Source organism: Rhinolophus hipposideros (assembly GCF_964194185.1).
Source record: "Rhinolophus hipposideros genome assembly, chromosome: 3".
NCBI lineage: Eukaryota > Metazoa > Chordata > Mammalia > Chiroptera > Rhinolophidae > Rhinolophus > Rhinolophus hipposideros.
The window spans coordinates 44,827,980-44,852,565 of NC_138049.1; the positions used below are offsets into that span (position 1 = coordinate 44,827,980).

Here is a 24,586-nt window from a genome sequence, read left to right on the forward strand (position 1 = left end):
GCTAATTCATAACAATAAGGAAATTCAAGTCCAAATCTCTGTGTCCTAAATATTATTTCTACATGTCATAACAAAGTTGGACAGCAGAACGTATCACAGGATTAAATCCTCCCTGTTAGCCAGAGGTATTGTGAGGCCTGCAGACCATTCTGTTTCTACAAGTCTCCTAACCCCTCCTCACCCGGGGAGGTGAGTGTGAATTCTAGGGATCCTATTGTTTTCACTAACATTAAGGTCAGAGATTTTGTTTTAGGTACACTTGGTGTACATGAGGGGGAGAAATGTTTCTCTGGTTGATGTGGGGGAAACGGGGACATACAATGGTGGTAGAGGAATACTTCTTTTTAAGTTACAATTTTGAGATCTTGTGTTCTTACACAACTGTTTTCTGTTGGATGTCTTTTTAAAACATGCTGCTGTTCAATGTTATCATGAATGCCTTTCCAAGGACAGTAAATGGTTTCACACACTATGACATCGTTTCCATGGCAACTAATGTATTTTAGAAAAGAGAGACTGTGCTAGAAGTAGGCTAAAAAGGACAAATACAGAAATGGCACGGTATAAAATGTGGGGCAATGTGTGTTGTAGTAAGATTTTTTTTCTGACTTTGTTTTTAGGAAAACCTGTATAACTAGATCTTGGCTTCTAATTCTTACTAATAATATTTTTACTCCCCCAACACTGTCTAGTGTTTTGCTGACGCAATTCCTTCAGTTGGTACTAGTCAGATTTGTTTGGTTTAACACAATGCAGTCCATGAACATAAAACCTTTGTTATTTCATCCAATCTTAAATATATTATCTTCACCTTTGTTGTGCTCTCCTCTGTTAAGCACCCCACTTCTCTGCTGCCCAAGCCCTCAGTGCTTCTTGAGAGGTATTGTCTAGCACACAGCGTCTGCTTGAAAATCAGAGCTGTTAAAGTCAGGCTTTCACCCCACCCTTTCATCTGGTGGGTCAAACCCTTGCCCTCTAAAGCTATTATAGTTTACCTCTTTTGTTCATTTCGAAGCTAACATGCCTAAGTATACATTTAAAATAATTCTACCAAACGTTAAGCCTATGTATGATCATATGTAAACCCTGGGTTTTAAAAAAAAAAAAAGGATAATGTAACCCTGCTTTGTGCATCTGAATGTACTTGGATTATTTTGTTGTATGATAATAAAACCCCCTTCTGTGCTCTTCAGTAAATCCCGCGTGGAGGGCAAATAGCAGTCAAGTTCATGTTTAACAAAAAGAGAAACTATGGCGTAGATCTTATGACTTATAAAGATAGCTGGAATATACCCTCATTTATGTTTTATTGGGCCGCATAGCGCGTTTAAAAAATTTAAATGGACACTTTAAGATTGCACAGTTCTGTATAAAAACAGATTTCCAGCTTCTCTTGGAAAAAAAAAAAAGGAAGTTATGGCAAAACCAAGCCTGCATTCTCTGCTGACAACAGCCTGCACAAGTAGTGCTGTAGCTGTCCTCGGGATGGGGCTCGTCAGCTCCTCCCCCCCACCTTGCCTACTTTATTCATTTATTCTACCTGCTGGCCAGGCCCCTGTGGGTTTTTTAAATATGTGACTGTTACTGTACCCCCTTCCCTCCACCCATTCACAGAGCAGATAAATAAAATAGCAGAGCTAGGATGAAAGTTGATTTCCAAGTGGACTGCTTCCTCCCTGGCTGTGGCCCTGAATTCTGTGTTCTGAAACACAGAATTTATAGGTCAGTGGTGAGACTTTATAGGTCAGTGGTGAGAGGCCTCATTAGGTGGTAGAGCCTACGTTGTGTACTCTACTAATTGAAAAGGACCCTGCAGGTAATCGGACGAGGTGCACTGTGCAGAGTTGAGGCGCCGCCCCCTCTTGGTTGTCTCTGTCAGGAAGTTGTCTGTGCAGATGAAGTACTACAGGGGAGTGTGGACATCTCTATGCTCATAGAAGAACTGGCTGAGGAAGAGCTCCAACATAACAATAGGGGGTCCAGATTTTCAGTGAGCATGTGTTCCTTTTTCAATGAGGCAAATGGATATTTATGTAAAAGAAGTAAGACTGAGCCAGAGTCTGTATGACACTGGGCGAGCCCTGTGATGTCCTCCCAGGTGGGAGACTCCAGGGTGTGTCCGAGCCACGTTTGCTGTCCTCTAGAGGATCCCCTTTCCTTTGAATTCCTTCAGGGGTCCCCTTGATGTCAATGTGCTGAATGAAGATTCTCTTGGGTGGCATCGACTTATTTTCAATTCTGTCACTGCCCTATGCCTGTACTGTTTTGAATATGCACTTGTAACTGCATCTGTACGAAGGGTGGGGTAAGATGGGAGAAGAGGCTGTAGGTGCTGCCATCTCAAGCCTTGTTAGAAGGTTCGTGTGTACAGGAGGATACAGGATAATGAGCTAGCTGAGGGCTGGAATGAATAGCTAGAGGAAAATACATTTTTTCTGGGGAAATGGGGCAATGAAGACTACCCCCTAACAAAGGGCTTTGTCTGAGCTGGGTCCTGTCTTTGGGGCCTGCCCCAGCTGTTGGGTACGTAGGAGAGTGTGGTGATGCTGAGCATGGATGATCTCAAACACTGCACTGCGTGTCTGTGCAGCTGCAAAGGCCTCTGGGAGCCCACTGTAAGAGGGGGCCTGTTCCTGGGCTGCAGGCAGGGAGCCAGGGGCTACCCCTTCACCAGAGAACATTGAAGAGCTTCTGTGTCCACTCTGTATGTGTCTCAGCTTTCTTTGGAATTGTGGCAGAGTCTGGCCCTGCCTGGTCTTTCTTGTGCCTTGGGTCCTAAGTTAAGAATAAATGAAGGAACACTGCCCCTCTTCACACGCCTGATAGGGAAGTAGCTATTGAATAGCCATTTTATCCCTTGTCACCACCCACATCACACCAAGTACAGTCTGAGGTTCTCACTTTAGTTTTGATTGAATAGAGCTATGATCACTGGAACAGAAAAAAGCCATTCAGATGTGAAGACATGTCTAGTAATGTGCAGATGCGTTTTGGCAGGTCAGTGAAGATGTGACATCTTTTGCAAGTAGTACAAAGGGTTGACTTGGGAATAGAGAAGATTCTGTGGCAAGAGCAAAGTATACTTTGTTTTTCCCTCAGCCTTCCTTTTCTTAAAATAATTCAACCAAAACCCAAACCAGGATTTAATTGTTGGCTTTGTCGTGGCCCTTCAGTATCCTCCATCACGTATGAGATGAGATTATGACTCTAAAGTATTGAATCTCAGTTTCTCAATCATGTTTTATAAGTAAAAGGGGACGCACTGGGTAATATTCAAAACAACAGAATCCCTGCACGGGATCACTTTATAGCTCAAGACACAGGACCACATTTCAAGGAAAGGTCATCTTCTGGTTATGGCTATGTTGTGTATGCGATGTGGCATACACAGGACACACCCTCCTCTTCCATGCAGCAGGCCGCAAAGTCGGCTTGATCTCGCGCCGTTTCATTCCCTTCGTCCCTGTCAGTCATTTCTTCCTTAGTTACCTGTCACCGCCCCTCTTCACCCTTCACCCTTCCGCCAGCAGAGATGACACAAGCCCCCACTGTGTTGCTGGCACTGTGATCAGCGTGTCCTGGTCACAGACGAGCTGGCATTCGAGAAGGGGAGACTGTGAGACAGGTACTGCATCAGTGCTGGAAGAAAACAGAGGAGAGGGAATCTGGTTCTGTGTCGCAGTGGGACCAAAAGAAACAAGAGTGAAAGGGTGATTTTTGTCCCGGGCCCTGAAGGCCGATGAGGAGAAAATTGTACTTCTCCAGCAGGGTTGGTGAGGTTGAAATGACGACGCTTAGCCCAGGAATATGCTGGGGGCTGCATCTGTTTTTCTGCTTCTTCCTGGGATGGGGGCAGGTTAAAAATACCCTGGTCAGTGCAGAAGTGCGCCCCTGCCTGGCTGACTTCTTAGCTGGCACGTGCCTTCTCTCACGATCTGGCCTCTGCTTTAGTTTTCCACCTTTCTCCCACTGGCCTACCACCATCCTCTTCCCATCCTCTTTGTCCTGTGGCACTACCAAGCCTCTTGTCATTCTCTGAACATGTGGCCTTTGCCCCTGTGTCTGTGTTTGGTTATCCCTCAGCCCGCCCTTCCAGTAAGGGCCTTTGGTGGGTGCCTATTGGAGATGTCCCCTAGGCATTTGGAAATACAAGGGATGGCTATGAGAGACAGAGAGAGAGAGAGACAGAGAGAGAGAGAGAGAAAGAAAGAGAGACAGAGAGAGAGCTCTCAAAGTTGAGGGCTTCTTAGTTTTATTTTTAGAGTTTTCTCTAAAAATAAGAATCTGTATATATTCTTCCAAGATGGCAGATTTGATCTGATCTAAATAGTTGGGACTACAGTAGCCCCCCCCCCCTTTATTTTCAGGGAATTCATTCCAAGACCCTCAATGTTTGCCTGAACCATGGATAGTATGAAACCCTATATATACTGTTTGTTCCTATACGTACATACACTTGACATCTTCTCTTCAGCTTATCTGAATTGTCAGCACCCCTGCTCTTGTGCTTTGGGGCCATCATCAAGTAAAATAAGGGTTACTTGAACACAAGCAGAGACAGCTACTAAGTGACTAATGGGTGGGAAATGTGCAGGCGTGGAGATGCTGGGCAACGAGATGATTCACTCCAGACCTGGATGGAGCACGATCTCATATGCTCCTCAGAAGTGTACCCCGACCTGGGAGAAAACCCATTGGGCACGCAATGTAAAATGTATGAGTTGCTGTTTTTCTGTAATTTTCCATCTAATATGTGAGGACTGCAGGTAACTGTAACCGTGGAAAGTGAAACTGTAGATAAAGGGGTGGGGGGGTGACTACTATAGTTCATTTTTGGTCAGGGCCTTGTTCTTTGGCTTCTACTCTTGCAGTCGATCAAACATGTGCAGCATTTATAGACAAGCCTTTCACACTGGGGAATCTGGGTCACTTCAGTCATATTTCTCAAACAAAACATCAGCACTACTTCAGCGGGAAAAATAAAAGCATGGAAAATGCCCTAATGCCCACAAGCCCACAATTTAATACATAGGCAACTATTTAAAATGTCTGTGTAAGTACATATGCACTTGTGTATCTGTACACACACATGTGGAGGGTGGAGGGGGGTCTATCTCGCCTTAAACCTTGGAAAGCTCAAACTTGAATATTCCCAAAATCTTGATTTCAAATAAAGTAGGAGAATATTTGGTTAATTTTTTGTAATTATTTTTAAAAAACAGGATAGGAGTCGTTTAAATAAAATGTACCTCTATTTCACTTGAACCATTTGATGATCAAAATTTGTTTATTCCCAACTTTTCAGAAACACAGCCTTAATTTAAGAAAGATATACCTGGTTTTACAAACCAATGCTGCTCTTCATTCTAGAAGGGGTTGGCATGTGAATTTTACCTTTGGGCAATTCTGTTTCATCCATCCGTATCCTCTTTGAAACACGAGCTGGTGCCTAAAAATACCTCAGGTCACGTGGGCTTGCTGGGAGTCTTTGACGTTAAAGCCGTGACATCTTTCTACCATGTTTCCCCGAAAATAAGACCTCTAATGCGTCTTTTGGAGCAAAAATTAATATAAGATCCGGTCTTATTTTGATGTAAGACCTGGTATAATATAACATAACACAATACAGTATAACATAATATAATACCTGGTCTTCTTTTAATATAAGACCGAGTCTAAATAATATAATAGCCAGTCTTATATAATATAAAACCAGGTCTTACATTAATTTTTGCTCCAAGAGACGCATTAGAGCTGATGGTCCAGCTAGGTCTTATTTTCCGGGAAACACGGTAGTTTACGGCTGTAGGATGATGCAGATACATAGTGTCTTTGCTAATTAACTCCCCCTGTAGTCAGCCTGAAAGAGAAACCGGATGGTGCTGTATATACATATACGGATAAGGTTCCTTGCGCAGTTGTGGTGAGCCAGCAGCTCCAAGTGGTCTTTCGCTTGTCCTTTTGGTACTGGTTGCTCAAGTGTTGTGAAGTCTCCTTCTTTCAGACCCTGCTATTCAGTTGGGCATCCTATGCAGTATGCATGAGAGAGGCTCAGTTTCCTCACTACTGTGGGAAAGGGTGCTCTTTCTGTGGAAGGTGAAGAAATCTTTCACCTTGCAGCTAGAAACTTTCCATTCCACAAATCAGAATGGCAACCTTCCGAAACCTCTGGAAGTGTGCAAGAATGGAAGTCAGACTTTCACTACATACATGTTCCCTTTAGTGGAAAGTTCTCATGGTACTGAGTTACTCTTTTCTGGCTACAGGAAGGCCAGTTACAATTTTCGGACAGAGGGAATTCCCATTTTTGACAGCTCGGCTGTGTCTAGATCCCAGTGGGTTAACTAGAAGAAAAGGCATACATGGCCCAGTGGCATCTTCTGAGTTAGGACAGGACAGACAGCATGTCTCAGAAGCAGGAAAGAGACGGGATGACTTGGGTTGCCAAGCCACAGGCTATTGTGGCATGCTGATTAGCACGTTCTCTCCCTCCCATGGAGATGCTAGAGCTCTTGCATGTCTGCAGTGAGTTCATGATTTGAATGCCCATCTGCAGAAACAATATATGAGTTTCTAATTCTCTTCCCATGGTCATTTTTCTTCCCTTCATTCTGAATCATCTTTGACTAAAGAGCACAAAGATGTTACTGTTAATTATGCATCCTTTCAACCAGCACAAAAAATGGTTTTGATGGGGATAGTAATTTATGATGGGAGTGTTTTCAACCATGGACCAGGAAGAAAGATGCTAAGAATTACGTTGGAAAAAGTTTAAGTCTCTACTAAGGTAGGCAAATTTACTTCTGCTTTCTTTTTTTCAGATTCCTCAAACCTTTCGCTTTCTGCCCTAAACATATAGTTGTCAACATAATTCCATTCAAATGTTTTTATTGTTCTCTTTAGACAGCTTAATAATCTGAAGTTCTGTCCAAACAGCTAAAATTGCAGATAATAAATGGCAGACTACAATACTGGCAGGTTGTCGACAGAGTGTGTGAGCAAACTGGAAATCTGCCATCCCACTGCTAGCATTTTAAAGATTAATGTGAAGTGGGCATGGGTGCCATCAGAATCAGCGTTCAGCTTTGCCAGGGCTTTGGCACAAGGTTCTAAGGTAACCCTAAGGCTAGGGTTCTGTGGACAAGTTTGTGCAGGCTGGTGGGTTGGCAAGCCTCCCAGAGAGGAGAACCCCAGCTGCTGGGAAACAGGGGTCATCCCAAGAAGACTGTTTTGACAGGGAGGCCCACCCACAGTCAGATGGCACTCTCAGATGGCTACTGTCTACCGCTGCTTTACTTGTCCCTTCAAATTGCAGGAATGGGGGCAGATAGGTGCTGAGGGCTGGGGGAGATTTAAGACAAGAGGTAAGTTGAGCAAGACCTTGGCAGACACACTTTCGGTGTGTCCGAACTGTGGATTACTTGTAGATACTCTGAAGAAGGGCTGTGTGGTGTGTGTGTGCTTATTCAGTACTTTCATTCTTATCTTTCCTGGCTCCTGAAAGTTAAAGTCTCATGCTGATTTCTTTTGGTGGTACAGGGCCAGGTCTTTGCAGTTTCAGGCAGGTGTTTGTGGCAACTGTGACTTAGCAACAATTGTGTGAACGAGAAAAAATTTGTGGGCAAATTGTCTGTGGCAAATGGAAATTCTCTGGTGGCATTTTGTGGGTGGTTTACAGGCAGAGTGCTCAGTTCTCGTTTGATGTCTATTTTTTTTTTTCTTCTACAGTTTTTTGAAGAAGCAGGATGCTGATCTAAACGTGGAAAAAGTAAGTTGACAAGTTCTGCCCTGAGACCACAGGCCTTATAAATTAAGGTCCCATTGGGACCCAAGACTTGGTCCACATTGAATTTGGGACTGTGACTCTGAGTCCACAGTTTTCTAAGAGAAAGGTAGAGTTGGCAATGGAGCTGGTGTATGAAATAGAAAGTTTCAGCTCACTGAGGTGAATCTGCTGTTTTCCCCTTTCCCATAGTTGTCACACTCAACTTGGATAAGGATGATAACATATGTTTTAGCTAGAAGATACGTCTTATAGCTAAATAGACCCCAGGAATAGAATGGAACAGCTGTTCCGTGGCTGATGAGCCTTCAGGGTCTAGTGAGGGATGGGAGGCTCTCTGTCTTCAGACTGGTTAAGGGAAGTCCCCTTTAGTCCATCCGTTGTTTTTCTCCTCTCTCAGATGGCTACTGCTTACTTTTGCCCTAGCTGTACCTTCTAATTGCAGTCACTGTGTAACAGGTCATTCTTTCATCCGCTTAGTCTTTTTTGGTGCCCACTGGGTGTTAGACACCATTGGACTCCACTGCCACAAGAATGGATGTAAAAGATGAGTACACTGGTAATTATTATGTAATGTGATAGAGCTGTGCAGAAGGGGTTATGAACGCGCAGACTGAGGGCTGGTCTGTGCAGAAGAGCTCCTTGATGGAGAGGATGCATGAAAGAAGCCCTTCTGCAAATATCTGCTGAGTCTTCCCTGCTGCTGCTCCACTCTCATCTCCCAGGTGCCTTGGGTTTCCTGAATGCTAGACTTAAGCCTCACTAGCCACCCGTGGGATCCTTTTCTGCCCCAGGCTCCCCCACCCAACCCCATTGCCTTGGGTGTAATTTGTCAGCAGTTCTGAGTTACATTCCTTGATTCGCGGGGATTGCCACTACATCACCTGAGAATGACTTGGGGTTATTTCTCATTTTGAATAATTTGGGTGTAAGAGAGTTTCTTCTCCCTAAACTAGAGCCATTGCACATGCAAACAGTGTACCTTTATGTTGAGGAAGTACACATCTGAAACATTGTTCTAGAACAGTTATGACCAACCCCTGACCTTTGACCCATGTAACCTACCAACTGCTACAAAATGGCCTGTGTTCTACTTTCAGTCACGTAGTTCATACAAACCAAAGGGACTTGGGGAAATAAAAAGGATCTAGTCAGGGCCAGGCAGAGGGGAGCTTTTTTTTGCAATCCCTGTGTGCTTAGGTTTTGGCCGTGGAAGCCAGGGCTTGGCAAAAGCATACGCTGCGGAGCAGAGGGGAAGCAACACTGTGGCCCTATTGGGCCAGGCCAGACTCACAGCAAGCTGGAGCTTTTGGGTGCCAGGAGTCACCTCAGGATGATACAGTACAGAACAGCTGGAACCCCTGGGGAGCAGTCCAGGAAATGCCAGGTGCTGCTCCAGTGCGCAGGTTGTGTGTGTGTGTGTGTGTGTGTGTGTGTGTGTGTGTGTGTGTACCCTGCCTCGTGCAGCTCAGGCTGAGATGAATATTGCAACCATGAGAGGGGAAGTCCAGTTTATGGAGCAGGCAGGTCTGTTAACTTATATTCCTAGTACAACCGATGCCCCTCAGACAGGGCGACTCATTCCATGGAGTGGGAAGCCCTGAGTGGAATGAATTAAATGCTTGCTTCAGCTCTGTTGTTCACGTGCTCTAAGACTTTAGCAAATCCTTTCTCCTCTCTTAGCCTCATTTTTCTCGTGAGTAAATTGGTCTCTTTTTCAGGACCAAAACAGAACTCGAAGCAAGTTCCTCCCTCCTAAATACTCCTCTTCCCTCCCCCCCACCCCCGTTCCCCCAATCCAAAGCCATTTCATTTTCCTGAACCGCAGTCACCAGGAAAGCAGAATACATGAAGGCTGGTCTTTATTCAGTGATTACTCAGTGACAGAGAGGCTGGTCTTTCCTGATGCCTGATCACCAGTAGGACGTGTGTGAGATTGGAGCAGGGGATGTAGAGAATGGACACTGACTTGGCACCCTATAGGCTCTGGGGCTACACTAGTATCCCAAAGGCCCTGAGGCTGGCAGCCCTAGGCATGTATATCAGAGAAGGCCGACGGGACAACTTCCATGTATAATGGGAGTTGCCTTCTCCAGTCCCCACACGCACCTGGTGAGCCCTCCACTCCATTCAGGAAGCAACGATTTCTGCAGATGGCAGAGGGTTCGCTTATGCTCTTCTTCTCACTCTCCTACCTCCTATAGCAACCAGTGCACACAGTGAGATGGTACACCTCAACACCATCCCCCACATTCCCACTGTAGATACAACCTCATGTCTCCCCAGCAACCAGCATTCTCAAGCCTTTGGACACCTCGTGTAAGCACTGCTGACCTTCTGACCCATGGAAATCCCTCCTGCTAAAGAAAAATCTTATATGGATTGTTTCCACCTCTTAACCAGCTGTGTAGGAATCACATACATGTGGCTTTAAAGCTTGGTTTCAGACAGTCTCTTATTTTCAACTCTCAACTCTTTAGAACCAGATTTTGTTTTCATGAGACTATTAGCCCCGCAATAAGAATGCAGGATATTTTTATCATTTCTCTTGGGACTTGCTAAAACAAAAGAAACACTAAAAAATGGAGCATGCATTCTACATTTACAGACTAACATGTTTCAAGGAATTCACTGAAAAAAAGGAAACAACTCTAAAGCAGGAGGTGATTTTTCTAGTTTCTTTCTGAGTGACAATTTTTATTTGGGGAGGTCTCTGTGTCCATCAAATAGACAATAGTATTTGTAGCCATATTTGTAGCTGGAAGGCAGCTATCTAAACCCTGAAAAAAAATTGGAATAGCAACACAGAAATTCTTGGTCTCATTGAAACTACAGAAATGAAAGGGGCCTCTCTCCAGGCAAGTGTCAAAATACTTTTAATCATGGTACACAAAGGCCATGTAGGATACATAAAAACCAAACCTCTATCAGCCCTTTGAGAGTAGGTATGACCAAAGTAGATGTTATTTTAATCAAATCCATTTAATCATGATTTAAATTACTAAATAGGATGATTCAGTTTAATCAGTTTTATTTTTAAAAATGCATTTTTGTTCTTCTGACATAACCTGCTTACCTATTCTTAAAGATTCAGTTGAATATGGGTTTCACTTTTAGAAGATACACTTTATATATTTAAATCTTATTTATGGAACCCGTACTCAGAAGTGTTTCCTTCAATAATTCTAGAAGATTCTGTGCCAAAAAAAAAAAAGTTTCAATGTTTCTCATATGCTCTTACTCTCCTCCCTCTTTTATCTTCAGAATCTCTTTGTTGCCTAGATTACTTCATTCTTAAGAATTATCTATCCATTTGTCTGCTTGAAACTTAGTACTTTTGGAGAGAAAGCCAAGGAAGTATTGTCTTATCTCCATATAATTCTATTAATAAGCGTGGTTTCCACAGATAAAACCCACAGATAGAGAAGAGAAACATGATTTCCTGGATGCCCAATAACATTTTTTACTTTGCCACCTGCTAAAGTGGCTTTCATTGGCGCTCATTACCCCTTGACTTGGACATGTGCCATTCATTGATGCCTGTAATCAGCATTTTAAGAGGGCGTAGTAGGAGCCAGGCACTAGGCCTAGCATCTGTAAAGATTCAGACCTCACAAAGCTTACAGGTATTACAAGAACACAGATATAACACAATTGTTGTACACATAACTATACAACAACATGACAGCTTTGAAAAAGTGCTAGGTGTTAAGGCAACCGCCATCTAGATTGGGAGGGAGAGTGTCAAGGAAGACCTCTCTAGAAAGCAACATAGCTTTTTAAATTATTTACTCATAAAACTTTTTAAAAAGAAGTGATACAAATACATTGGCTCAAACATCTGAATTCCAAGGTATGGTGGGCTATGGGGAAGAGAAGGCTCTGGACACAGAGAGAGATCATTAGAATCCTTGCTGTTGCTGTGAGGGACATGGTTCCCTCACAAGACTGTTGCAGCCGTCGAGTATGACACATGTAAAGCACTCAGTATGTAAGTGGAAGTCCAGTATACTATAGATAATAATTAATAGCTACAGAATTTATGCTGATTTATCTTTGAGCTTTGGCACATCGAATCTAATTTTCCATTCATCATTCTGTCTTTACAAAAAATGTTCAGCTGAAAGAGAAAACTCGAATTCATTTACAACACCACCACACTGGGACTCCTGTGATGTTTCTTCACTTGGATTGGTCAATAGGTATCATTTACTTACACAATGGCAGATCTAGGAACACAGGCAAAAAGAAAAGTTGGTACATCCGTGCTCAACAATTTTTATCAGCGTTAGAAACAAATTCTGGAATTAGAGCTTCTGAATTAGAGCTTTTAAAATAGTCATCTCCCACAGGGCCATTAAATATTTTTCAGGTCTTAACTACTTGCCTGAGATGGTGCAGGTAAAGCCCTTCACAGGCAGCTCACATTCGTGCAGGCCAAAAGCATTTTCCACCCCACTTTTAGCTTCTCTTATTCTGAATTCCCTCAGTACGTACAACTGCCCGACCCACATGGCAGGGGCACCACACTGTTCATTCCTTCATTAGACACTCACTGTACCTCCAGTTACAACCATGGCTCTCCTTCAGGGAGCTCCCAACCTATCGTGTGCCTTATTAAGTATTCTTCAGACTGGGGGCCCAGCAGCCCTTTATCCTTTTTGGTACAAAGCCCAAATCAGAAAACCAAAAAAAAATATGTGTGGTTTGTGTTTTTAAGTTAAACAATGAAGAACTTGACTTGGTCCTGGAAAAGAGATCACTTTACTCATGAGAAACGTGAGGCTCTGAGAGGAGAAAGGATTTACCTAAAGTCTTAGAGCAAAATGAACAGCAGAGCAAACATTTTTAGTCCTGGGCCAAAAATAGTTGTTATGCGTCACCCATAATAACTGACCAATTTTCTTTGACATAAATCTCTAGATTGTAAAACTAAGTGCTACTGTTCAAGAAGAAAAAACATGCCTTCTGCCAATTCGGATTTCCAAGAAAATAAAAGATCCCACTTCCTAGACATTACAAATTCCGGCAGATATTGATGACTGCTGGAAGAGCTACAGATAGCAGTATCTACATTGTGGTTCAAGGAAAGAGTTGAAAAATTGGAGGTAGATTGTCTAGTCCAGGATATAGAGCAGTTCATTCATTCATTCCTTGAACAATAATGATGGGCCAACTGCGGTTCTCGGCCACATATTATCTTATTCAATTGCCCTATTTTACAAGTGAGGAAAATGAAGCTCAATAGAAGTGAAATGATTTGCCCGAGGACCAACATCTAGGAAGTGGCAAGATCCAAAAGTAGGTCTGGGACTTGGAGCACCCTTCCCTTTCCACTGCATGGAGGATGTTCTCTTATTCTGAAGCTCAGTAGAGCAGACGACAAATAAATCACCAACGACCTTGTGAATTGAACTGGTAATTTTGTACACATCTTTCATTTTCTCTTCACTGAATTTGAAAGGACTTCCTCCCTTATTTGTAGTTCTTAAAATAGTAATGATGTGTTTATCAAGGAGAAATTAGAAAACTTACAATGGGAACTATTTCTTTAAACCTGACCTGGTTCCACCACGTGGTCCCCTAGGTGACAGCGTGAGAGTGACTTCCAGGGATGACATTCTGTCATCTTAAAGAGCCTGTGGGACACTCATTCTCTTTCAGTGGCCAGTTCCTAGCCTTGGGATCATTTTATTGTATTGCTCATCTTGGTAGCATTCATCATTCTACACAGTGAGAGCTGGATGTTGCCAGGAGAGCTTGGAGAGAAATGCTGCCCACATTACAATAGAGAATCAAGACGAGCTCCCACCTGCTCTGCAGGCTTTCTCACAGAGCCGTGAGATGCTGCATAATTTGTTCCACTGCAACCCGGCCTGCTGGGTAGAGGTTGGAATCATGTGGTTGCCTGCCCTGCATAGACTTATTGCCTGCTGAAATCACGTGTGAAGGAGAGATTATTAGGAAATTATGTATGAAGAATGGCTTAAAGGATGCTTTTGTTCCTGTCCCTTAACACTTTTAAAAGCAGAGCTGCATTTATTCTGAGCCTGGTATGGAATAGGCCATAAAAATACATTAACATTCGCGCTTTTCCCTTAAAGAAGATTATTTCTGCCCACTCTTGGCCTGTAACAAAATTTTATGTCAGCAGAAAACATTCTGGATTAGTTTGCTGTAGCTGCCATAACAAATGACCACAAACTTGGTGGCTTAAAACAACAGAGATTTATTCTCTCAGGGTTTGGGAGGGTAGAGTCCAATATCAAGATGTCAGGAGGACGGCCTTCCCTTGAGAGGCTTCCAGGTTCGGGGGGCAGGGGGTGGAAATCTGTTGCTTGCCTCTTTCAGCTCCTGGTGGCTGCAGGCTTTCTCTGACTTGTGGCCACATCATTCCTATCTCTGCCTTCACATGGCCCTCACATCTGTGTGTCTATCACATCTACCTCTGCATTCCTCTCCTAAGACGACCCGTGATGCCTTTTACAGCCAAGAGGGTAATCCAGGATAAGCTCCTCCTCTCGAGACCCTTGAGTGTGTCATATATCATGCCATATAAGGTGGTATTCACAGATCACAGAGATTAGGAAGTGAATACTTTGGGATAGAGATGAACGTTTTTCTGCCTCCCACAACTTCTCTTTGGGAATTTCTGTATTTTTCATTTCCTGAAATATAAAGCTTGTGATCACTTGTTTCACACATTGCTTTAGTGAATTTGATTTTCCTGGAAGACCTAACACCTAACCTTGTCTCCTAGACCTCAGAACAGACAAGGCCATGTCCATCTTCTTTCTCAGATTGGGGTTAAAGATGAAGAATTCTGGGCTCTGAGAGTAGGGACAGGCCTCTGAAGAAAGATGCTCCCAGTCTTAGGGGGAAACTGAGGCTGGAGATGCAGGGTTGCCCCATTCAGACATGGAGATGGAACCAGCACTTACTGCTTCAGCCCACCCCTTCCACTGTGATCTGGGGACCCCCCAACTGTCTCTTATAAGCCTCTAGTTCCTCTCCTCCTTCACGAGAGAGCTCTTCAGCTCCTGAAACCCCAATCCTGTAAATCCTCTTTTCCTAGGCCAACAGCCACGACACCTACAAATATTCTTACGTTACCTAATGTCAGGAATTCTGTCATTATGGTTATTTCCTCCTGGATGCATTCCCTTTATCTCTTTGTCTCTTTAAAAACGTGGCTCTCAGACATGAACAGTTCTTCAGCGATGGCTTGACCAGGGTAAAGTAAGGGCTTGCATCTAAGACTATTAGGTCTTAGGAGATGCACGTATGTTCTGCGTCCTTATGTCCTATACTAATGCAGACCAAGATTGCATGTCATTTAGCCGCTGTCACACGTTCAGCTTGCATTTAGCTTGTGTTCAATAAAAACCTTAAGACTTTCTGGTATGAATTGCTTTAAACCTTTCCCCTTTGCTCCTGCCACATAGAAGAGGTGGGTTTCTGTCCGTAGCAGGATGGAATCAGCTTGAGATCCAGAATATAGTGCAGACAGGGATCCAGAGAACAGCAGATCCGTGGGCTGGGGCGCTCTCCTGGGGACGGGGGCAGCAGCGGGCAGTACACAGGAGGCCGCTGGACAGTGGGGTACGGCGCAAGCTGGGAAATCCTTCTGTAGGTGGCAGTCGAGAAGGACAGATGCTGGCACAGCATTGTCTGATCGAGCAGGTGAAGGGGCCCGATAAGAGGAGTCTGGTGTACAGCAGCAAGACCCCAGCCAGGAAGCTGATGAAAAGAGTTAAGTCAACTGCCAAAATGGAGTGGGGCCCAAGATAGGAACTTGATCCCCAAGAGGAGAAGGAAGCGCAGGTCTGAAGTTCGAGTCATAACGGTGGTGTGGGTGTGAGTGTGTGAGTGTGAGTGTGAGGAGTGGCGGGAGCCTCACCCAGGCAGAGCCTGGGGCAGGGCCGCTGGCAGGACCTGTGAACAGGGGTGAGTTGTCCCAGCTGAGCCGACCGGTGGTGGAGAGCAGGTTGTAATACCATATATATATGCAATAGATGTTTAATAGTTAAAAGCTGGATCTTATCTCTGTTAATTTGAGGGTTCTTTTGTTGTTGTTGTTGTTGTTGTCATTCTAGCCTGTTGAAATCTTTTACAACTTCTGTTCTTTCTGCTAATTAATTAACTACCCCCTTTCAGCTGTGAATTACGAGTGCTCTCCATCAGCACATCTTGGTAGAAACAGTAACCCAGGAAGGGCCTACGAAGTCCCGCTCTGCAAGGACCACCCGCCAGGTCAATGTTGCTCATCTATGATGTGGGTGCCCCTGGGAGTGGTCGTGCAGTCAGCTCTGAGTCCATCAAACTGAATTGTCACCTGGCCCCCAGTTTCCCATCCCGCTCAGCTATGCTTTGAGTGGCTCATGTGTGTGATGTTGTGCTGACATTCAGGGGCTCTGTGTCCATAAGCTACGTATCACTCTGATAGCCCTGGGAAAATGCGCTGTGACAGGGGCAGTGCTGCGGGAAGGGAGAGCGGGTACTGGGCTTGGTTAGTCACTGCTCTGAGGGCAGAGGTACCCGGTTGTTCTCACTGATGCAGTGGGTTTCAGTCCTGAGCCGCACTTCCTGTAACACACCTGTGGGTGTTAACTCGTGGGTGAGTTTTAAGGTGGGACTAGAACCCCATATTCAGATGTGTAATGCTAATCTTTGTTTTAAGGGTTCAGCTCTGCTAAAGACCAGTCCTCTTTTGTGGCTGATGTGTGTTCTGTGAAGAGCAGCCCCCACTGTTTGGTGAATACAGCTGCTTCTCAGAAGATGGAGGGGTGTTCATTAGGTTGTGAAATGTATCACTACCAAATATAGGTGGAGGGGAAAGGAAAGGAAGTGAGATGTTGTGTGGATCATTTATGTTAACAGAAGAAGAGATACGACAACAGTTCATTCATTTGCATCGTCTTTCCAAAGAAAACTACCAAGAGAAAGTGAAATGGTTTCAAGGTCGCTCACAGGCCCGGTGATGTAGTGGAAAGAATATGTGGGCCTCAGGGGCTCGAGTAACTCCTGACAGTGCCACAGAAGAGCTGTGTGATGGCGGCTGTGAGGGAAGCCGATAGTGATCAAGTGTAAACTTGAAACTGAGGAGGAGTATCTGAAGGGGAGGTACAGGGTGCTGTGAAATCCATACAAGACGATTACAAACAGGAGTTAGGTGAACAGACCCCGACGAAGGGAGGAAATAATTGAGCAACTTCTGTTTGTTGCTCCCTTGCTTTGGTCAATACTGACCAAAGATTGGATAACTGGCAAGTACGATGTGGAGTAGCTTTATACTTAGAGTGGAAGAATGGGCCAGGGGAAGGTTCCTTTCCATATTATTTTTACTGTTGCTCTTCATCAAGACTGAATGCTACGGTACTTTAAAACAAACAAACCTTTGTCTTTAAGGAAGATTTTGTCCATCTTTAGAAGAGTACTCTGAAAAGTAGTCCCCCCAAACTACTGTTGCAAGTGGGGCAACAGTAGTTTAAAAAAAACAAACTACCACGTTGCCTATTACAGTTATTAAATGAGGAGAAACAGTGTATGCCCCCTGCATCAAAGTGATGCTTATTGTAAAACATGGAAAATGGGGAAAAGTTTGAACCGCCCTTAGGTGTCGAAAATGAAATAACTCATGAAACTTGTTCATGAAGCTTAGAAGTTACCACAGCGATGTGTAGTGGAGTTTCAGGTATGTGGGAGGCCTCATTGGCAAAATGTCAGGGGCGCTTTTTTCATATCAAACCCATGAACTGGTAGAACAAAACATTTGACAGTTACCATATTAACGGTGTTTCCTTGCATTTGTGTTAATAAATATTGGCTACTAGCCAATTAAATAACTTTTTCATTATGCAATTTTTACAGTGGCCAAGAGGAAAATATAGTTCGGCTTCTGTGTTTTCTAGATGGTAAATATGTAACAACAGTAACAACAAGACTCCATATACTGTCTTTTGAAGGAAAAAGGAAAAAGCTTCAGAAACATGTCAGAGCCAACAGAGCAAGATGTATCAGGGCAGGAAAATGTTTTTCCTTTTCAAGTCTTTTGTTTCTTTTTGTTTCAAATAGACTTTATTTTTTAGAGCAGTTTTAGGTTCACAGCAAAATTGAGGAGAAAGTACAGAGATTTCCCTCATGCCCCCCACTCCCAAACATGCATTGCCTCCCCCATTGTCAGCATTGCCCCCAGAGTGTTACGTTTGTTACCACTGATGGACCTACATGGATATATCATCATTACCCCAAGTCCATAGTGTATGTTAGGGTTCACTCTTGGTGTTGTACAGTGTATGGGTTTAGACAAATGTATAATGACCTGTATCCACCATTATAATATCATGCAGAGCAGTTTCACTGCCCTGAAAATCCTCTGTGCTCTGCCTAGTCCTCCTTCCCCCATCCCTAATCTCTGGCAACCACGGATCTTTTCACTGTCTCCATAGTTTTGCCTTTCCCAGAATGTCATGCATTTGGAATCGTGCAGTATGTAGCCTTTTCACATTGGCTTCTTTCACTTAGTAATATACGTTTAAGGTTCTCCTGTATCCTTCACAGCTTGATAGCTCATTTCTTTTTAGTACACAATAATATTCCATTGTTTGGGTGTCCCACAGTTTATCCGTTCACCTCCATTCAACCAAGGACATCTTGGTTGCTTCCAAGTCAATTAAAAGCACTTGTTTTTTGTTGGAAATATAGAAATTGTTTTTTGTTTTCTTTTTGGTAAAGAAAATAGCTTCTAGAGCCCAAATTAGTGTGTGCCTTAGGCCTGTTTGTGTGTAAATTTTGGGCAGCCCTCGGTTCACCGGATGCTTTAACCCATGAACATCCATCGCTGTGTCACGTTCACATTTGAGATGGTGAAGGACAGATTTTTGCCTTTTCTCTTATAACAGTATATCCTTTGGCCCCACGATCATTGAGAGCTCTCTTCACCCAAATTGGAAAAATTGACCAACTTGCTTTTCTTCAAAGGTCCCCCTTCTTCCTTTTTCCCTTTTCCCAGAACCAGCTCCCTGAGTCATGTTCTTATCATCTCCCATTTTGCAATTGCTTCGCTGGCCTGGTATTTCAGTCTCCCTGTTGATTGCTGGCCGGGGGCTTCTCTGTTGCAGCCATCCGCTTAGCCTGGCCCCCCCACCTGTAAAGAGCATCGCGCTTCTCCTGGGGCTGCGTGTACAGTCGCTTCACTGTTTCCTGTCATCTCGTTGCAGAAACTTTTCCTTCCTTCTCTCGTGATTTTTTGGTTTTTTCATAATCGTTCTTTACTTGAGTATGTCTTCTGTGATCAAATGAAAAGAGTTCCATTACAGTGAAAATGGAGATGTGCTATTCTGTGTTCAGGTTATGGTACAGATGGTATGAAACATTTCTGAAGAAAACCACATTACCTAGACTCACTTCTCCAGCACAGTGGTTACAGTTTATGTATTTTTTCCCACAGGTAGTCTATTTAATGAAGGAGAAAACCTGAAGTTACAAAAAACAAAAACTGCCAAATTCATTTGCTTTTGAAATAATTTATCAGTTCTAATTTATAGTCGGAAATAGGAGAAGCTTTAGAATAAACATTCCGGAAACAGAATAAATCCAATAAGAACTCTTATTTTGTCTAAATGAAGGCCATGGTACCTTAATTAAGGTCAGGCACTCCTGAGTGAGTCTAACAGAAGTTAGAACAGAAAAGTAATCTCAGAGCTTCCTCTTCAAAGAGGAAAAAAAGATGAAGAATGATGCCACGGTGGGAGCCTGGCTGTCTGACAGAGGGGTAGACCTGACCTTATTTTATAAGAGTGGAGAAGGGGTGGCCTGGGGAACCCAAGCTGGGCGGCAGTCATGTAATGGAGCAAACTTGACAAGCTTCTTGGGCGCAGCAGCAGACCCTGCAGTTGGGTATGTGTGAGCAATGGAGACCAACATTGCCGCCTACAGCTCCTTGATACAATTTAGCAAACGGCTCTTTCACTCTGAGTGGCATTTCAGGTCCTTGCAATGTGGTTGACATCGTCTTATGAGCCAGATGTCTTGTTCCCATCAATGGTGTTCTGGATAAATACTCCAGGTGAGTCCTTGTAAAGAACAAAGGACATCATGTTGGTCGTCGTTTTGATTGGATCAGGGAGTCAGATGGAGCAAGCACTCAGTCTAAGACAAGGGTCCCTGCTGAGGGCTCTGCAGAGAGTCCGAGTGCTGGAAGGAGGCTCTGAGGGAGGCAGGGCCAGGGCTCCTGGTAACGTGAAAAAATCATTGTTCTGATGATGTATACAAAGGAATAGATATACATGCAAAGGAGTGTGTGTGTGTGTGTGTGTGTGTGTGTGTGTGTGTGTGTGTTACATGCAGATACACATACACAAAGAGGGGGGTGGGGGAGAGAAATACAAGCCCACCCCATACCCAGCCTGCAACTTGAATCTCACCAGTGCTCTGGAAGCCCCTACTATTCCTCCTTGGCCATACCCCTCCCCCTCAAAGGAGCCACTGTGCTGAATTTTTTGCCTGTCATTTCCTGGCCTTTCTGTGTAAGTATGTTCCCCTAAGCAATCTATTATTAAGTTTTGTTTGCCTCAGGGCTACCTATGAATGGTATTCTTGTACCATTTGCTTTTTGCAATCATTGTTTGTTTTATAAGATTCATCCCTACTGATGCATGAAATTCATTTGTCTTCACTGCTATATGGTCTTGCATTGTGTGAATATACCACAATTTATTTATCCAGTCTCCTCTTGATGGACATTTGGGTCATTTCTAATTTTGTGCTATTGAAACAGCACTGCTGTGAACATTCTCGTATGGGCATTCTGCCGCAAACAATTTCTCTGGGATAGGTGCCTAAGAGAAGAATACCTGAGTCAGCATATTTGCATTTTCACTTACCTTTACTGGATAATGCCAAAGAGTTATCCAAAGTGATTATATTTGGACAACCCATTGGGCGTACCCATGAGTAAACATTAAATTTTAAGAAAAGGGGAAGTCCAAAGGAAAGATGAAGTGAAGAATTAACTCAACGTTGGAAACAAAATGGTTGTTATTAGGGTCTGATGAAGTACATCTCCTCTTCAGAGGGTGGGGTAGAGAGAGCTGGGGATATGCAGAGAAAGGTGTAGGTTTCAAACAACCATTGCAGGGAAGGGTCAAAGGTGATCTTGTAATGGGCTGTAGTCACGTTGCCATAGGGAACAGATTCAATCTCGGGGTAGATGGATACCCAGTTCTCTCCATTTTTACTCAGTTTTCTCCAATCAGTAATAATCTTCAACTATTATATATATATATACATATGTATGTATATATATATATTATATGTAATAATACATAAATACATATATATGTATTATGTAATAATACATAAATACATAAATATATATATTTATATTATACATAATAATAGTGGAAGATTACTACTAATCTGGGGAGCAGATAGAAGCTGCCAGGCATTTAAGTGTGCTGTTTTCACATGAAACAGATGGTGGCATGGATTCTAATAAAGCTTTCAAAACAGATACCTACCCAGAAGCACACACTTGTTTCGGAGATCTTTCCTCCAAACACAGGACGTTTTTCTGACAGCCATGCTTTGTGTTTTATAAATTCACACATAAACTTATACAGGGTTTGTCATTGCTGTCTCTTCATATGATTATTTCATAAGAACTCAGAGCTGCTCTGTAAACTGCTCATTCACTAGGCTTGAGAAAAATGGGTCTATGGCATTTTGAATAGCAAATTAACTGTGAAATGTGACGCAGTTCTGGGCGAGCATTTTGGCTTCATTTGTGAGTTCTGACCACTCTGATATGTAAAGCGAATAGGATTTGTTTTCTTTTCAAAGAATTTCCGTTCTTCCAAATCTAGATTTTAGCGAGGATAACTTCTTTTGTTGTCATTCCTATGAAACTGAAAGTAGAACATTAAACCCTTAAAAGCACTTGTTCTCTGGAGTCTCAGAAGTGCAGCTTTTTAAAATTTTATTTTTGGGTCACCCTTCATTAAAAGCATTCATCAGATTTATTTAATCCAGGCCAGAGAGCTCAGTAATTGTGGCATTTTCAAAATATTTTAATCGTAGATTTCCATCATCTGTTGATTGGTATTGTTTATTTGAAACTTTCGATGGTGACATTACATGTTTATGAAAGCATGTATGCTGGAAATAACACTTGTGCTGTGCCAAAAAAGAATTTAAAAGAACCTCAGTGTTCCACAATTGCGATTTCATTGTGTAATATATAAACTATACCATGTCTACTACATGTCAACTCAGTGGAATCTTATATATTAGTTAAAATGATAATTATAAAAATTGTTAAGTTAGACAACTGTTTAGGTTGTAAAGTTGGAAAAAGCAAGATACGAAAATGTCTGTGGAATATGACCTTAATTTTGAAAGCCAAATGAATGTGTGGGAAAAGCCTACAAAAATTACACCAAAATGCTAACAGTTGTATTTGAGTTATGAGATTATAGTGTTTTCTTCTTAATGTTTGTTAATGTGGTCATATTATTTTTTTAATAAAATTAATTAAACGGGTGGACTTAAGAGAGATCAACCTGGATTCAAATTGCCACTCTGCCATTAACCAGCTGTTTGCCCTTGAGTAAGCTACTTAACTGGCTTCCAGAACTAAAGATGTTATATCTGATCCCATAGGTTTGTCACCATGTCCAATGAGGTCATATTCCTAAGCACCCCCTGTGTCAGTAGCTAGCATGATGGTTCCCACCCTCCCCAGATTCCCTTTCTCTGGTGAAACAAGTTTTGCCCAGCACACACCCAATAGCCATGAGTGATGCTGTTTGAATGTCTGGTTTCTATTTTGTCCAGCTGGGACCTCTCTCTGATCTCAGTAAACGCTTTCGACCTCTTGGAACTTCTGTTTTAGCAGTGACAACTGATGGTTATTTTAGAGAAGTCATTGATGAGTAAGAATGCTTGGCATTATGTGTCAAGATGGGAAGTTTGAAGAACTGGACTTCTTAAGAGTCCTAGAATTTCAGCTGTTCAAATATGTGTCTGTATTTGATTGGCAGAAATAGGCTTGCTAATTTGGTGACAGTTTTGTTCATTTCCGTTGGCTAGTGGGGAAGGAACGTGTTATGTGCTTGCTACACAGGGTGGTGATTTGCTTGGCTCTGCCAAGTTCTTCTTAGAGACGGGTACAAATACAAGTTCACCCTTGAACAATACAAGGGTTAGGGGCACCAACCCCCAGCACAGTCGGAAATCCATATAAAACTTTTGACTCTCCCCAAACACAAATACTGATAGTCTACTGTTGACTGGAAGCCTTACTGATAACATAAATAGTCGATTAATACATGTTTTATGTTATATGTGTTATATACTGTATTCTTACAATAAAGTAAAGAAAAAATGTTATTAATAAAATCATAAGGAAGAGGAAATTTACAGTGTTTATTGAAAAAGGTATGTGGGTAAGTGGAGTTCAAACCCGTGTTGTTTAAGGGTCAAGTGTAATATGTAAGAGAAGAGTTCAGCCGGGATCTCCAGGGGCTGTATGTGAGCCCTAAGATGTTACATGGAGCTTTTAAGGCTTTGTGATGATAGGAGAGAATCATGTTCAGCAGTTGGTGGGATTCTGACTTGTTTCAGGGTATGTTTTCTCGGAGTGGGGAGAGGGAAATTCGTTTCTTAGCCAGTTACAGATTGGCCAGGAGCTGGAAAATGTAATCTTGCCTTGCATTTAGGGAACACCCTTTGCAGAGGTTCAAAAAAAGATGTCCATATTCACATGGGCCTAAGTTATCCCATTTACCTGCAGCAGGGCCGAGAGGATCTGAGGTCTCCCGTAGACTCTCTGACTTACAGTCGAAGGGTGTAGGAGTACATTTCTGACCCAGTCAAGGCTAGAATCCAGGTCTCTGAACTCCCAGTTCATGTCCTGTCCAGAATAGCAGACTCTGCCTCTGCCTCTAGCTGGCCTTGTGCAGGGCACTGGATGTACTGAGCCTCACTTTTGTTATAAGATGGGAGGTTTAATCTTTAAGGACGCTTCTAGCTCAGAAGTCCAAAGATGCAATAACTCCTTTGGGTATTTCTTTTTTTTTTTTTTTTTAACGTGTAGCATCTTAAGTACAAGCTATAAAACCATAGAGGCTCTGAATCAGGCCCTGGTCTTCTGTAGATGGCTTCATGGGGTCAGAATCTTCTTGCTCACAGCCACACTTCCCCATGGGCCGGTCTTCAAGACCCTATAGGGGCCAAACATGGCATGAGGCAAACCGGAGTGCAGCGGCAGGAACGTCTTTGCCAGTGAAACAGGCTGTTATAGCTCCTTAAGAAAGAGAAGAGAGCAAGGACTAGAAAGAAATGACATAAAGACTCCATGGGAAGAAGTCACGTTGTCTTTATTTGCAGGCAACATGACAGTTTATATAGACAAAGCCTAAGGAATGTGTAAAAACCACTGCTTAGTAGAGTCACAGGGTACAAGATCAATGTACAAAAGGGAATTGTATTTCTATACATTAGCAGCTAATAGGTAGAAAATGAAGCTAAAGAAACAATTCTATGTAAAAAAAAAATTAACAGAAAAACCTAAAACAGGAATAAATTTAACAAAAACCAGTTAAGTGGTGCTATCTCTGGGGGCACGTGGGGGTAGTGGGTGCTGACAGTTCTCTGGAGTGGACTCTATTTTCATAACCCTTATCATTTCTCAAGGGGGAAAGCTGTATCAACTTATAAAATTGTTGTTTAGCATCACCAAGACATGGATTGGAATGTCCATTTATATTCAAGTCAGCAGCACTCCTAGGATCGTTTCGCAAT

At 42.9% G+C, this 24,586-nt stretch overlaps 1 protein-coding gene across 3 annotated transcripts in view; it reads left to right on the top strand.

The window, feature by feature from the left end:
- Positions 1-24,586, top strand: part of FYN (FYN proto-oncogene, Src family tyrosine kinase) — a 203,274-nt gene that overhangs the window by 20,392 nt on the left and 158,296 nt on the right. For 2 of the 3 annotated variants that reach the window (XM_081034224.1, XM_081034227.1), the window contains exon 2: positions 7,729-7,768. The exons of the other annotated variant lie outside the window; for it this stretch is intronic. The gene's annotated coding sequence lies outside the window, so the exon portion shown is untranslated. The remainder of the gene's footprint in view (positions 1-7,728; positions 7,769-24,586) is intronic. 3 annotated transcript variants of the gene reach the window in all.